This window comes from Cyanistes caeruleus, chromosome 2 (genome assembly GCF_971803275.1).
Source record: "Cyanistes caeruleus chromosome 2, bCyaCae1.hap1.1, whole genome shotgun sequence".
Classification (NCBI taxonomy): Eukaryota; Metazoa; Chordata; class Aves; order Passeriformes; family Paridae; genus Cyanistes; species Cyanistes caeruleus.
In genome coordinates this window covers 92,149,561-92,165,936 of record NC_141702.1, presented here as the reverse complement: position 1 = coordinate 92,165,936, position 16,376 = coordinate 92,149,561, and the positions used below count along the sequence as shown (strand labels likewise).

The 16,376-nt window shown below is 41.9% G+C and overlaps 1 long non-coding RNA gene across 2 annotated transcripts; it reads left to right on the top strand.

Annotated features, from left to right (window-relative positions):
* The first annotated feature begins 277 nt into the window (after window positions 1-277).
* LOC111927646 (uncharacterized) lies at window positions 278-9,838 on the top strand. Of its 2 annotated transcripts, none has more exons than XR_015283613.1 (3): window positions 278-343; window positions 1,895-1,950; window positions 6,587-9,838. It is a non-coding gene; the product is annotated as an uncharacterized LOC111927646 (long non-coding RNA). The 2 variants fall into 2 exon arrangements; XR_002863681.2 differs by lacking the exon at window positions 278-343 and adding an exon at window positions 990-1,141.
* Window positions 9,839-16,376: the final 6,538 nt, after the last annotated feature.

Sequence of the window (16,376 nt, the reverse complement as noted above, 5' to 3'; positions counted from 1 at the left end):
AGTTCATTAGTGTTGAATCATGGGAGTTACTTTGTTAATATGGGTTGTGTGGTCCTTTATAATTGGTTAGAATGTTTCTAGAAAGCTTAAAGCTAGTGTCAATTGGAATCATCCTTTGTTTGGGGTCTTGGCGTGTGGCTGCATTCGGGAGCGCTCTGGTGTTAAGAATAAAGAACCCTCGAATTTTCCTCCTAAGACCCGTCACCCGTTCTTTTCTTCCTCACCGACCTGTCACAATTGTCGCCTGTCCTCATGGGCGTGGGCTGCGCAATGTGACAATACATATCAGAAGCATCTAGAGCTATTAACAGAAATCCAGCCCCTAGGCCCCAGAACCACCACGGTAAGGTATCCTTCCTCATAAAGCTGCTGTTCCAGGTGTTACAAATACTGCTCACTCACATCCCTGGGGAGATGATGCTTGGTGAGACTGTGGAGGTGGAATGAAGCATTTGGCATTGCCCTCAACTGGGGCAAGGGAAGGAGTGTGTAAGAACCTGCTTTGGTGAACTAAGTGATCTGAGTTTCTTCCTGAGGGATTTGTCCATGTTATAGAGGGAGCTCCTCTTTAGCAAACTCCTCCAGTCCTATGGAATTTTCTGTTAGTCAACATGAACAGAAGGATTTCTTTTCTGCCATTGCCTGGTTGAATGGGTTAAAGTGCTTTTAGTACACTCTGTAGTCAATCCAGGTAGACAGGTGAAGGAAGAAGAGTAAATTCCAGGCAGGGTCAGTTGATGCTTTGGCACTAACAATTGTAGAACTACACAAAATAACCATCTAAATCTGCATACCACAGAAATATTTGAAAGGTAGATCTACTCTTTTTCATCTGAGTATCACACGATAATGCAAGTATTTAAGAGCTACTGGTAATATCCACTTAGAGATAGTCCATGACAAACAACAGAGATTGGCAGCCATTGGCATTATGAGTTTCACTGAGTTAATCAGATTCCTCACAATGAGGAAACCGACAGTGCATCTACAAAGAGGAACATCTCTGTCCTGCAGGCAACTTTAAGGAGGATTTGGTTATGTGTTTCAATAAGAGATTTAAAATTGCACTCATCAGTTTTCAGAAATATCATTCATTTAGATTGTCACAGCTCAGTAGCCCTGGCATTTAAAGTAGAAAAGGGTAAGACTCATCAGCAAAAAACTCCTTACTAATCTATCAGAGAACAGAAAAAGACAATGTATAGTGAAAAAATTCTTTCTTCTGTCCTAGCTTTTAGATGCCAAGAAAAAGACACACTGGTATGACTGCTATTAACCCTGGCAGGCTGACAGAAAAAAGTCAGATTATCTGCTGTTGACTTTTTATGCTGGTGAAATCAGGGGAGGACAGGGTTAGGCAAAGGGGAAAGGATAGCTCAAAGGAGAAAAACTCAAGCTAACTTTAATTCAGGTTGCTCTGGTCAGCTGTAGCCCAGCTGCTGCATTGGAACTCTTCTGAAGGGTGAAAGGCAGGTTCAGGAGAAAATCTCTTCAAGTAGGCCATTATACAGATTTTTTTTTTTCTTGCATCTGTGTCCTCAACCCTAGGCTAAAAAATGAATCCAGCCTTGCAGATGTTGGTGTCTCAGGCAGCAGAGCAGCTGTACATCTCTCCAGCCCTCTGCAAAGAACGTCTGCCCCCTGCACTTGTTACCAGCCCTGTCTCAGGCAGATAGACCCATCCTTGGCCTTGGTGCACTCCAATCTTAGAAACCTTCTCACAGTATTATTTCTAGACATGTGAGTCTGGTGAACATCACTAGCACAACCCAATTCCAGGCTCTGCTATTTGAACCATGCTTATCATATGATAAGGCTGAAATTATAGTTGTATTAGAAACTTTGTATGTCAGATTGAGAATTATTTTATTCTTATTTTCCTTTGTCTCTAAAGGGAGGTTACAAGACAGAGATTTTTCTTCCCTGGATGGGAGGCAGGACAGAAGAGAGGTGAGATGAATGAGAAAAGAAATATATAAATCCTTAATGCAAGTGTCTTGAGAATTCAACAGGTAAAGAACAACCTTACAATATGATGTGTGAGATCACCCATACCCAAACCTCTGGAACATGTCAAAAGTACATATGAAGAGAAGAAAGGCTCTTCTCCACAACTGGGGCAATGCCATTGCATCTCTACCTAAGGGGTAGAGAAATATTGGGCACTGAGTGAAAGCTAACCGAGCTACCTCCTGAGTTTACAGTAGGCCATAGTTAGCTACTGCCTGGAAACAGGCAGCTTTTCAATAATGTAAGGAAAACATAGGCAGAAAGCAGGTTGGCCCTTCCAAAGCAGACTGTAGAGAGCAGCCTAGCGGGTGTAGGAGCAGGAACTGATACTTTAGCCCTGCTGCACCAGCCCTATGGACAAACAAGGGCTGCCTTATGGTTTTCTCAGAAGAGACAGTCTAATACTTGGTAAAAGAACTAAATGTACTCACAGGGAGGATGTCTGGGAGCAGAATGCAAATTTCTAATGCTGGTGAGATCTTTGAGCATGAAGCTGCAGGAGAACCCTGGGCAGCAGTTTGGCTCCTGCTCACCGACTGCATGGGCACTGGCAAAAATGACCCCTAATCATGCTGCTGGGTGGGATTGCAGAGGAAGGGATACGTATGATTAGGAGAGCACCTTCTGTGTCTAGCACTCATATTTCCATGCTTCTGGAGCTAGTGTGCTGTGATGTACTATTTGAAATGGGAATGCATAAAACGGACTTAGTGGTGAAGTCCCCTTAGGTACCCTTCACTCATCTGGGAGCCCCAGTGACCATGAGAAAACACAGCTGTGCCTAAAGAAGACACTCCTAGATTTAGATTAAATATTAGGAAGAAGTTCTTCTCTATGAGAGTTCTGAGGCACTGGAACAGGATGCCCAGAAAAACTGTGGGTTTTCTATCCACAGTCCTGTTCACAGCCAGGTTGGTTGGAACTTTGAGCAGCCTGGTTCGGTGAAAAGTGTCCCTGACCATGGCAGTGGATTTGGAACTAAATGATCTTTAGAGTCCCTTCTAACACAAATCATTTGGTGATTTTATCACATTCTTTGATTCCAGTTTGAAGAGGTTGGGATTTTTTTGTGTTCTCAAAGCCTCTGATATTTTTTCCAATTGTTACCATTTTTAGGATTGAAGAACAAGTCAAGTTATAGCATCTCTGCTCAGGTGCCTAGCAGTCCCTCTCAGGCTTTGTGCTGCTCACTGGTTTGCACTCTGTCACCCACCCCCTGAATGTGTAGCCTTGCAGGCAGACTTGACTGCCCAGACTGAGTCAACACAATCTGTGAGAATGATTTCATGCTGGCACAGTCTTAACCAGTAAAGATGTCTAAAATTCATATAAACCTTTACAGAGCTGCCAGTTAGAAAAAAAAAATGTAAAATATCTAAAGGGTAAGTGAAATAAAGAAGTATGCAATTCTTCTGTGTCACCTTCCTGTTTAGCAACTATTGTTGTATCAATTAAAGTTGTATCAATTACTCAGGAAATACTTTATGGAAAATTATTATGATTTTTTCATAGACAGGAAAATACATGGGAAAAATCAAAGGTTAAAATAAACAGTTTATTTATATGTAACAATTGTTTCAAAAAGCTTATGTAATTTTACAGTTAGTAGCTTAATAGCCTTTACCAGTGAAGAAGCCAGGGGTGAATGGAACTACTGGGAGCCACAATGGGAACCGACACCAGAGAGTGTAACAAAATTTAAAAAAACCCTGACTTGCAGTTCAGCAGACAGATTATCTGAATATCTGTGTTTTGGTTTTAAGCTTCCTAAGTTTGATTTCTAAAACAGCTCAAAGTTTTCCAAAAGTATCAAAACTGAAAAACAAAGCTTCTACCAGTGTTTCCCCAATCCCACCCCTGACTAACAAATACCACAGCAATGGCTTTTCTGAAAGAGTTAAAAGCATTTTTCCTGGCCATGGTAGAAACTGAGCTGCTCTGCTAACACTGGCAGTCCTAGGGTTTGGCTTCCTGCATGATGACTGACAGTGGCCAAGTTCTTCACCAGTAGCTTGGGAGTTTCTGCAATAATTTTATTGTCTTTTGGCTCCCAAAAGCAGACTAAAACATTTCCTGAGACGGCAGAAATTCTAAGGTCTATAATATAACCAAAGTAGAAAAATTCAGAAGGTACTGTATTTTTTTGTGCTACCATGGACCAGCTGTAACCCAAACTCAGACAAGCTTTGGTTCTGCCACTCAGCCTCAGAGTTTATACTAAAATAATGCCTACCAGGCACCTCTCAAACCTGCCACAGAAATTCCATAGACCTTCCCTTGAGAAGAGATTCAGTAGGAGAATTTCTTTTTGTGCACATAAGTCACTTAACAGTATTTTCTGTTGTTTCTTTTCCAAGTCCCTTCTCTGTTCCCTGTCCTCATAAAAAATTTTCTCCATGTCCTCTCATGAGACCTAATCTCCTATAAGAAGACTGTTCTTCCTCTCAAAATCACAGCTTCTGAGGGGAGTATATCTACCACTTCCCAGTCAAGACACTCAAGGACCAACTTTTGTTTTTGGAAGGGTTCTTTTTTATCCTGTTCTGGAAAGCAAAAAAGAACAGGTGTTTCTATCCATTTCAGAGTAAGGAGACATTATTTAAGTAAGACAAAGGTTCTTGGTGGAAAAGAAATACACCCTGTTAGATTATTTTCATGGTAAGGTTGTGTAAAGGCCTCAATCAGAGATTGTGGCAGTGTTCACACATGTAATTAAAAGGTTTTACAGCTGTATGGTCTTGTAATTGGTCTTGTACAGTTAGATGGTTGTGTCTGCAATGAATCCCAGTGAAGTAAGGTAAATGCATGTGCCCATACAGCTCCAGCAACTACATCAGAATTAAACTCAGAATTACTTAAAAATTATATTTGAAAGAAATTATATTTGAAATAAATGCACATAGAGGATCTTGGAAATAAATACCACAGCATCAGGAGAATAATACTTTCTGATTGTATTCAGATCTGGGCATTATGGTCTAAACTGAGTAAAAATCCTCTGATAGCCCTGCTTATTAGCTAACCAAATATTTTTACAATTATATTGGGGGGGGGGGAAAGGATTTATTTGACTAGGCTATTGAAATATAGAGGATATTTATGAATTTAATAGTCTCTTTAATAATATCAGTATCAAAAAAGGCAAGGAAACCACAAGCAAGAATCAATAGGATTGTCAGACATTGACTTAGAAACAAAAGGAAATCCACTGAAGAAACAGCTAACATCTGCTAATTTGTCTTTAATCACGCTGCTGCGATACCTTTTTCTTTTGACTTTAAACATGTCTTGCAGTCATGTTTAAATGGGGCTTTGACAATGAAAAACCTGTGGTGATTAAAAAAAAAACCACCCTCATGCAGAAAACTGCTGCAGTAAAAGACCACATTTTCTGTCACTTCCAGAAAGTTATATCAGTCCTTTTGTGAAAATATCTCAGCACCTGAAAGTTTTCAGTCCATTTTCCCCCATATTATCTTCAAGAGTCAGGAAAGCACTGTCATTTCCATTTCACAGCTAAAGACAGAGAACAGGAAAGAGGACTTCTGTCCAGATGGTCTCTCCCTCACATGAAATGAGAGAGCAAAGGCAGATTAACAGATCTGAGAATTAAAAACATATCTGCTTAGGGTGAAGCCCAGATGCAGTCAGAAAATGAAGATATCTAAAAAACTTTCTTTGAAAATAAAATCAGAAATTCAGGTGAGGAATTCAAAGATGTGACATAAAACATCATATACCAGCCTAACCCTGGAAACACCAGTGAAAGAGAACAACCACCTTCAGGGATACAAAAGGTATATTAGAGTGTCTAGTGCATTGAGTGGGAAACTCAGAGCAGAGAACAACCACTTCTCTGTATCTGTTCCCTGTATCTACCTACAAGCCAGTTAGAAGAGCCAGCCCTGGGAAGCAGCATATGTGTGGGATCATGTCGCACTATATTAGGAACAGCAAATGTATGACACAGACTCTCTGGCTGGGCTGCACGAGAGAGCAAGTTTTATTATTCCTGATCTTCTTTTATAGACAGGTCTGAGAAGGTCTGGAAAGGTAAAACTCTCATTGGTCATTAAACCAACACATCACCATCACTGGTCAATTGGGAACACCACCCCTTGACCTTCTCTTGCAAGAAAACAACAAGGCAACAAACAACACCTGCAAAGGTTATTTTCCTTCTCTAAGGACTGTTTGATTTCTCCTTATGATTTCCCAGGCCACACTTCTCAGGCCAGTGTGAGAAAGTTATGTGACTTGGTTTCACACAGTTTCAAGCTAATGACTGAAGCCTAAAATCTCTTATTTGACCATTGTCAGTTCCCACAGGATCCCATTTCACAAAGGTACAAAATCTAGATGTCCCATGTTTTGCCAGCTCCTAGACTGGAGAGAAGAGGCTCACTCATCCAAAGCAATACCTCTTGTGCAGCTCATTACTGCAGGATGAGGAAGAAATTCAGACAGGCCTTGTATCCAGCATTTCATACCAAGTACCAAATGCAAAAAAGGAGCTACTTGACTTTCCACAGAGGATGTCTATGTGTCTAAACACCTGTTGTCTTCTTCCTTTCAGGAACTTGTCCAGGATTCTAAAGAAGTTTTGTAAAAGAGAATAGACTGGAAGTTCAATTGTGCAAGCCACAAACCATGTCACTTCAAGACCTGCCGCTTCCTACATATATCAAGAAGCCCCAAATATCAGACACATAGTAGATTTCAGTTTAAGTATTTCTGGCCAGGTAGGAACTTACCTAGTTCACATCAAGATAAATGGAAATATGTACCTGAATATACCAGGCCATTGGAAAAATTTTCTCTGATTCTTACCTAGTTTTAGACTGTATGTTCATGATTATGGTTGGAAAAATACCAAGTGAACAAACTATTCTAACCTGGAGTCCTTGACCCGATATAGAGACATGAAGATCTCATACCTATTTTTTCATATGTGATCTATTTATTTTCCTCTCCTTCCTCCCCACTCCTCCCTCTAGCATTTTAAAATTGTTATAAGTGCATATTATATTATTGGCTTTTCTCAAATATTAAAATGAATGCTATATGTATAATGTTAGAAAACATTGTTGTATTAATATAGTTTCTATTATTTCTGCTATTAACAAACTTAGAAATATTAGTGTAATACATATATATATATATTTCTTAGGCTATAGCATGGTATTAAAATAAAGACTGCTTTTGTTCATATAACCCAGAGAATGAAAAGATTATCAGAAACCCCGTCCTGCATTCTAAGATTATCTTATCCAGATGAAGGTGGCAGTGACCTGAGCTCCAGGGGAGGAATTTATTCAACTTCTGTTATCAGGGAGTGTGAGACTGAACAGAGCCAAAAGAAGATTGATCTGCTGGGGGGGGGTGGGGGGGGCAGGGGAGTGTGTGTTTGAAATTAAGCAAAGGAACATCTAAACTTAAGAAGAATGTTTGAATTGTGTATAGGGATCTATGAATATGCAACAGGCTAATGCTTTAAAGGAAGAAGCCTTTGTTAGTAAGGTGTGCTCGTAGCTGAATGCCAAGGCACCCGGCTGTATTTGTTCATTAATTTAACTATTAGCTTTATTTCATCTAATTAGCTTTATTTCTTCTAATTGTCTTCTTATTAAACTTGTTTAATTATACCAAAAAGGTGAACCTCATTTTCCATAAATATACCTGCTTGCTTCATAGTCTGGGCTAGCTGGGAAACTTTTAAAACAATAAGAAAGAGAAACCTGAAAGTGCCTTGTGTGAATGATTTTTTTTCCTGAAACGGAAGTGTATTTCTAAGTGGGATTTGAGATCAATATTGTATTTATTTATTCAGTTCTGTCTTTGGTTGGGTGTAATGTTATAGTCCTTGGCACTTAGACCATTTGTTAAGAAGGCTGTTGAAGACGTTACAGTGGGATTTATTATGCAGTTCTGCAGATTTATTTTCTGTTAGATAATCTGGTGGATATTTCATGTACTGCATGCTGGAAAATAATATAAAAGGACACCATGCCTGTAAAATTACACGGAGTCTTTATAGTAGAATAATTTACAGAGAGATTGCAGCTGCCGTTGACAATCTCACCCTGCATATCCTCACTGACTTCCTGACACCTTTTCAGAACTGTCCTCCCAGCTCTTTCTTCCACATTTCATGCATTGACCACTCACCCCTTCCTCTATGCACTATTCATTGGCTGCCTGGGGACAAGGGAAAGAACTGCTTATATCACTGTCTGAGATCGTGGGTGGTATGGACTAGTAACCAATAGTAAAGAGAAAACAGTGGCAGTAATTTAGGGTAAAGTGCCAGTAATTAAAGGTAAAGTTATAGCTCTTGCTCACTCCAGCATGAATTGAAAGATGCACAGAAACACCACAAGCCTATGGCAATGGAAAAAACACAGATGAAGCAGCAACGCTTTTTTTAGCTGGACTTACTCCTTCCCCTACTCCCTCTGGTCCCTCTTCCCTCCTTCTTTCCAAGGGTATGTGGCAGCTGAACTGAAGGCAACACAGCTGTGTCTGCCAGCTGTCAGCTGAGGAAGCCCTTAAGCCTAATATCAGCTGTCAGGATGATGGAAAAAGGTAAAAGGGTTATAGCCAGTCAGTGAAAAGGTCACCTTGCTCTGCTTAATATGTGAACTTTAGGAGATCCTGAAGGTCCACCATCTCCTCCTTGTCACCTCAACACCAATCATGACCAATTATCAGCGGTGTTAATAGCAGGGGCCCCAGTAGGGTCAGCACCACAGCTGAGAGCAAGGAGAAAGTCTAACACCTGCTAGAAGGACATTCAGGGCAAAAAGAGGGAATGACTTACTGTACAGGATTAATGTGGTTCTCTAGAACACAAGTGGAAATAGTAATACAGTCAGTTCTTTGGTTTTCCCCTGTGTTGGGGGGTTGGGTTTTGTTATTTTGCATTTCTGGAATTTTTTCACAGAAGTTGCTGCAAAATTAACTATTGGGTATTTATGGGTCTTAAGAAAAACAAAAGAGTGGCCAAACTCAAGGGAGATGGGAGGGAATACCTGGAGATTTGGGCAGGCAAAAAAGACAGGGGCTGGGGAGCTGCTAGGGCTCTTGGTCTGGGTTTCAGAGGAGGGCTGGCAAGATGTTGCTTGCTGGGAAGATAATTCACTGTCACCACCAGAATCCAGTCCTGTACAGCCTTGTCCTTTTTGTGTGTGAGCCTTTGCTCGTAAGAGCAGCTGTTGGACTGAGACCTTATTAACACTGTCTCACTAAATGAGGGACCTATCCCCATCTGCTCAGGTGCCCGGGATCTTGGGCTCACCCCTCTCTGCCCTGCTTGGAGCCGGTCTGCCAGTGTCCTTGTCTGCCACTGTCCTGTTCCCACTGCTTCATTGGCACTACTCCGAGCTTTTTCTGCCCTGTAGCCCCGCACCTCCTGCCTGCCGAGACCTCCCGCTGTTCCAACCACAGCTCAGGAGCTTCTGATACATCTTGTCTATAGCCCTGGGATTTTTGCTCATTCCTGCCGGCCCAGCTTGCTGTTTCCGTAAGTCCTGCTGGAACCCCGGGATCGACTGCCCCGGGGGGGTTTGTGCAGCAAAGCCTCTCTCCCATCCTTTCTCCTTCCCGTGCCCGCGCCCCAGCGGCCCCTGCAAGCGCAGGGAAATCACCGCACCTGCCCGGTCCCTTGGGAGCACCAGTGCCCCTGCTGGCTGTGCCCGGAACTGCACGGAGGGGAAAGTGCCTGCAGCTGAGAGACGGTGATCACTGGCTTCCTGCTTCTGTTAATGCTATGCTTGTTGTTTGCTTGCTTTATTACACATACTAGTAAAGAACTGTTATTCCTATCCCCATATCTTCGCCTGAGAGCCACTTAATTAAAAAATTATAATAATTCAGAGGGAGAGAATTTACATTTTTCATTACAAGGGAGAGTCCTGCCTTCCTTAGCAGACACCTGTCTTTCAAATCAAGACACTCTACCTGACAAAGGAAGAGTAAGGGTATAGGTGAGAGGCTCCCCTTATGGGGTTCTGGCAGCATATTTTTGTTTTGCCATCTGTGAATGACCACAAAGGGCAGAAGGCAGAGGGATCCCACCTCTGTGAGCAACTGCTCTGCAGGGGAATTCTCCCAGAAACCTGCTCTGAGTCTTTCCTGTATGCCTGGGACTTTCTTCCATTCATTTGCCAGTCCAAAGGAGAGCAAAAATGTCTAATTGATTTAGAATTGTCTTCCACTCTGTGTTTGCTACTAAGATATTACTGGAGGTTTTTGAACAAGCCTTAATTAGCTTCAAAAGACATCCAATTTCTTCTCTTACAGGATTTCAACACAGCACAGTCTTAAGCCAGATTCAAATGATCAAGCAGTGCCAACAGGAGTAGTCTTTGCATCATGGCACAGCACTCAGGGAGGGCTTCTCAGCAGGGCCCAGGCTGGCAAACAGGTTCTCTACCAATATCAAACCTGTTGGAGACCAGCAAGTTTTATACTTCAGTGATGCCCTGATAGTACGCTTTCAAATAATAGTGGGGTATTGGACTATGCTTTTAAAATTGAAACTGAAATCTGACCCTTCTAGATATAAACACAGCCTGGGTTTCTCAGTGATGTCTAGTTTTTTTCACAGAGGATGGAGAGGAAAGAGTGTGAATGGAGAAGGGGTATGTGCCTGGTGCAGCCTATGAATTACCACTGAGGAATTGCAGTGCATCCAAGAAACACACTGATGCTGGAAAAATCCCACTGTTGTGCCTAGATACCACATCCCTTCCAGGTCCTTCTTTATGAACAAATGTCAAGCTGCCCTCAGCAAGAGGGTCTGCACTCATTTGAAAAGCCTATTTGAAAGCGGTCCTGAGAACCCACAGCTGCAGAGAGCAGGCCATGTGAAGGCAAACTAGGCTGTTCAAGCAGTTAGAGAAGGCAGCAGTGTCTGCAAGGAAAATCTGCAATGACTGTGAAGGAGAAGCTGATGGTGATCCCTTAGGTCAGTCCTATCCCTAGGCTATTTGCCTCTATGGGTACAACCTGGCATATTGCAGAGCATCAGGAAAAACATCCTGTCTTCTCAATTCATATCTCTCCTCTCCTCATAACCATCTGATCACTGCGGCATGCAAGCCCTGTTGCTAAAGGGTTACGTCTTGTTTTTCATGCACATCCCAACTTCTCCTCAAGTCTTATAGAGCTGCCAATGTTGCTCCATTACAGCAAGCATCATCCTAGCCAGTGCAGACCTACTGCTGCTCCCCACAGGAACAGTGTTTGGCATGATCTGCCCCTGCACTGATTTCATCAAGTGCAAATTTCTTTCCACTTTTACTCAGTAATTCTTCAGACTTTCTCCCTCTCTCCACTCTCACTCTGTGACTCTCTTCTTTTTCTTGGCATACAATAGATAAAGAAAAAGCTTTATTTGTCTAAAAAAACATTGCAGGGTATGTTAAACACAATAGAAGTGCTGGGAATCCATAGATCAATACCAACGGGCATCCTTACATGCACTGCATGGCAAAGCACCTCTGACAACAGGCTGGACTGGGAATACATTGCAGAGACAATAAAGGATCGTTACACCCCCCAAACTCACTAAATAAAGGAGACAGACTTCTGGGTATGTCCATTATTCTTATAATCCTAAATTAACAAAAACTCAGGGCTGTGGTGGAGACAAGACACTCTCCCAGTGCCCCCTCCTACCTCGCAGTTACAGTTTTGGGTTAGTGCACTGAGCTGCCTAGGGTGGTTTGGCCAGGACCCAGGCCAAATTCACTCATCCCTGACAACTGCTGAAGTCTGGACCACGGCAGCTGGGAAATCTTGGAGCTAGGCTGGCAGCCTGCCTGGAGACCAGAGGCAGTCTCTATGTCTATATCCTACTCCTATAAGAGCTGGGGGGCTCTGCTGCCTTCGGTCCTTCACCACTGTCTTGTGCCCACAGCAGGGAGAGGTAAGAAGGACTGAGGGTAAAACACCAGACAATACAAAGGACACTGGAAAGTCCCAAGGAGAGTGGTACAATATTTGCAGTCTTGTAGCTCCAGCCCTACAGTACATTCCAACAATATATGGACATGGAAGGACACAGACTGAAGAAACCCTCAGTATTGTCTCAAGAGGAAACTGGGAAAACAAGAAGGAAAGAAGAATCTTACAGGAAGAGTGCAGTGTATGCAAGTGTGTGTCTGTGCTGTAGCTGTGGATAAATGTAAAGTGGCAGCTACTCCTAAAGACAATCCATTTTTTACATTCAGATATTGGAGGAACAGCTGCATCACTCAAAGATATTGCTTTTTAAAACCCTACACCCTTCTACAAAGTTGGCAAAGTTTTTTTTATTATATTTGCTTTTTATACTCAGCAACAGAGATCTCAGGGAAAATAGGGAGGAAATGGCAACCAGAAGGAGCAGATGAAAAGTGAATTTTTATCAGATTGCTTTCTTGAAAGATTCCTTATCTGACCATAATGATACATGGCATTTCCCAGCACCTCCCCAGGAAGAAGTAAACTCAGCCTACCTGGGGCAGACAGACCCAGTACAGGCATTGCTCCTAGCCAGAACTCCCAAGTCATTCAGTGTGGTCACTGCCACTTTGATTTCCAACTCTTCCCCATTTTGATTAAGACAGATCTTTTTGTGAGCTCAGACAGCCCATTCTTTGTCTTTACACTGGCTTGAAATACAATTTAATGAGAGAAGAAATGGTTCTCCTCAAGGGGCTTCTGAGACCTTTTAAAAAGTTCCAGCTTGACAAACATTGAAAAGGGACTATTATCTGGTTTGGTGTCTTCCTTTTAATTGTCTAGTTCTGTTACTCTTGGTGTGATCTATCTGTTAATTGGTATACCAGTAATGATGAAGGTTTCTGTCATACCGACTCCAGACAAGCCAGACAGGAAAATAATTCCCATCTTTTTAGATCTATACACAGTGCCCTTTGCATTAAAGTAAATGGCAAGCACTTTGAGTGTGTTTGTAAGATAAATGTTGGGGAAAACAGACAGATGATACAGAAGCTGAATACAATGAGCCAGGCTGATCTCAGCCTTCACTACTCTAGTTTTATTAGTAAATGTAGGTGCTGTGCATGTCCAAAACCTTGAGCACCTAGCATTTTCATAGATCATGTTAGGAGCTTAAATTAACTCAGAGCAGTAAGGTAAATATATCTCTGTGATAGTAAGGTCATCATAACCATCCCGGAAAAGTTTATTTTTGTAATCTGACAGCATATTGACTAACTGGGAACCAGAACTTGTTAACAGTGAAGGGGATTGTTCTTATTACACAGCTTATATATTTCTTATTCTAGGTCCGTTACTGACATATTCTTTGACCAAAAAAATCACAAATTTTATCTACTATGCACTAAAACTGTTGTGGAACACAGATATCTTATTCTACACAAGGGCTAAAGATGGGGTGGAAGCAGGTTCTAGTCTCTCCTGTAGACCTTGTTTTATCCTTCTCTGTCCAATGGTGGCACCTGCTAAGCCTCCACAGTATTGGGGCTTCATAAAATAGATTTTTTTCCCTGGGAGAAGGGACTAAGGTCTCCCTTTGCCTGCAGGTGGGCCACCATACATCACAGTCTCCAACACATGGTGAAAGAATAGCCATTCTAGCGAATAGGTAGGCCAAACTCAAGACAAAATAGGTCCATAGGGACCTGAGATGCAAGACAGATTAAGTAATTTCCCTGGATGCATTACATGGGAACCCACACTGTACATGGTACAGCAAAACATTTGTGGGACGTTTGTTCCTTGTCTTCCCTACATTAGCGTGTATATGCATTTCCAGGCAAGGCTTTGCTGTGAGTAGAAATATTCCAATGATCTTTGGTAGTAGCAGTTTCTTCATTAAATAACTTAGTCAGGAGATACAAGATGTCCAGCCAATGTACTTTTTCCTTTTCTCTGCAGAAATTATAATGTACACACATAATAAGGCTAACTCTCCAGACTTTGTTTTCTCTTCGCCTGCCACATGGCACAGCTTTTACTTGTTATGCCAAGATATGATATCTCCATGGCATTCTCCAAGTAGTCCTTTACTCCCACAGTAATTGGAGCTTCAGCCAGGCCTTAGTCGTGGCCATGGAGATGTGCATTGACCATCCCTCTGGAAGACCACAGTCATTCTTTCTGACTTACTTCACAGGGGAACATATTCCCTGTTTCTTTCTCTTCACATGCTTGTTGGCAGCACTTAAGACAACCAGAAAAGACAGATTTTATCTGGCTTTGAACTCCTGGCTCCCTTTACTATTTGCAGTCACATCACTCCTGGCTATAATATCAATGACAACAACCTATGGAAGTAGCAGATAGACAGTGCTTCTGAAAACAACTCATTTCTTTAGACATGAGTTTCACCTTCCAGTAACAACACCTAAGAGTCACACATGGGAACAGCAAGACCTCATCAGCACTTTCAAGAAGCCTAGATGAAAAGAGCAGCCATATGCTTACCCAGGAACAAGAGAATGAGGAAGACAGGAAGGTAATTCAGAAATTTCCTTTGCTAATATAATTCTAAAACAAAAAAATAATCTCAGTGAGCTGAGAAAAATAATCTCAGTTCTGTACCAGGGGTTTCTATCTGACAAGCCAAATGAAATATGAGAAGCTTCGAAGTAGAATGGCGAGCTTTATCAGAGAGGAATTGAGCAGAGTGTATATCTGGCTGTCACCAGGAGAGGAAGAAGGTGCCAAGCTCATATCTACTCCCAGCACAAGAAGCCGATGAGCTGCCCTGAATGACAACAACTCTCAACAGAGAAGGATTCAAAGTGCCTGGGAAGTGATAAAAAAGCAGCCAAGCATTTCATTATGCTAAGTGCATCCCCTCATTATATTTTCTTTTTAAAACATCTTTTGACCAATTTTAATGCAGATGAGAAGTTGCTGGATTGGCAGCCCTAGAGACTAAAGACCTTCCTCATTATCTGTAGTGTAGACAAGAGCAATAAAGCATCCCTCAAGCTCTCTCTGCTCTGGCAGTGTGTCTTCTGGCCAGCAGGATAGGAAATGAAGGGAGCTCTTAACATGTGCTTAGTTCTTCATCCCTGTGTGGGGCTAGCTGCTAGCCAGCTAAGATTGTATCCTGTAAGGAATGTATGGAGGACATTATTTTAATTTTATAATACAATAATTTAAATCCTCCATCAACCTGCAATACATGGTGGCCTCTATTTCACAAGCAAAGTGCAAGAGGATAAGCACTGTATAAGTCAGCATCTCAAAATGAGCTGGATTCTTATCATCAGACTATGAGCCCTTTAGAGGGAAAAACAGGTCCCTGCTCAGCCCAGGGGTAACATACTGCCAAGCAGATGGTGGGTGACTTCTTGACTCTGAACAGGGCAGGACCCACTAGGGGGGAATTTTCTGTATATGAAGCTGAGATTTTTCCCTTGAAAAACAAAGGTTTTCCCTTGCCTTACTTTCCTCTAGCCCCTGCTGGGTCTGTGTGGATATGAGAGACCGTTTGCCCATTTTGTTTCAGCAGGGAAATCCAGCAAGATCTGGGAAATGGTGCTTGGTACCAAGACAGCCTCACATCAGCCCTGGCCAGAGTTCACACCACTGTACAAAGCAGCAGTTCCCAGCTCCCAGTGAGTTAGGAACCATATTCCCTGTACAACCATTCCTATGTCTCTCATCAAGGGCTGAAAAAGACCCTCCCTCCCTCTCTCTCTTTTCTCTTTCTCTCTCTCTCTCTCCTTTTTCCTTTCCTTCATTTTCTCTTTCCCTCTCTTTCTTTCTGTCTCACTTTCTTTCCCTCTTTCTTTCTCTCTCTCTTCCTTTCTACAATACTAAGACCTTCATACTCAAGTTGGAATAATCAGGGAGCTGACTTCAATGAGTCTTATCCTGCACTATTTTTGAAGGACTTATCTGGGGAGAGGAGAGGAGAGCAGAGCAGAGGGAGCTTAGACTCACTAAGTCACCACTTTCTGTGGCAGTAATGGTTATTATTATATCCGTTGCCACAGACATTATTAATACTGTTATAATACTAGTTACTATTATAGTGAATATAATAGTATTAGAGTAATACTATTATAGGATATAGTAATATTATAGTAATAATTAATATTATAGTAGAAGTAGCTGCTGAGGTCTTATCCAGCTTTGCTCCTCATAGCTGGCTGTATCGGTATATTCAAAGGCAATCCCTAGCTCAAGAAGTAAGTCACTTTAAAATTAATAAAAAATGGTTGGAATAGGCTTAAAACACTGTCTACTCTCTCACCACATGGTGAATTGGAAAATTGAAAAACCTTTACTATGAGTGCAAGATGGAGACAGTGATGTAAATCAGATAAGAAGATGCTCTTCATGTCATTTCCCCTCTAAGTGCTGTACAAACACCT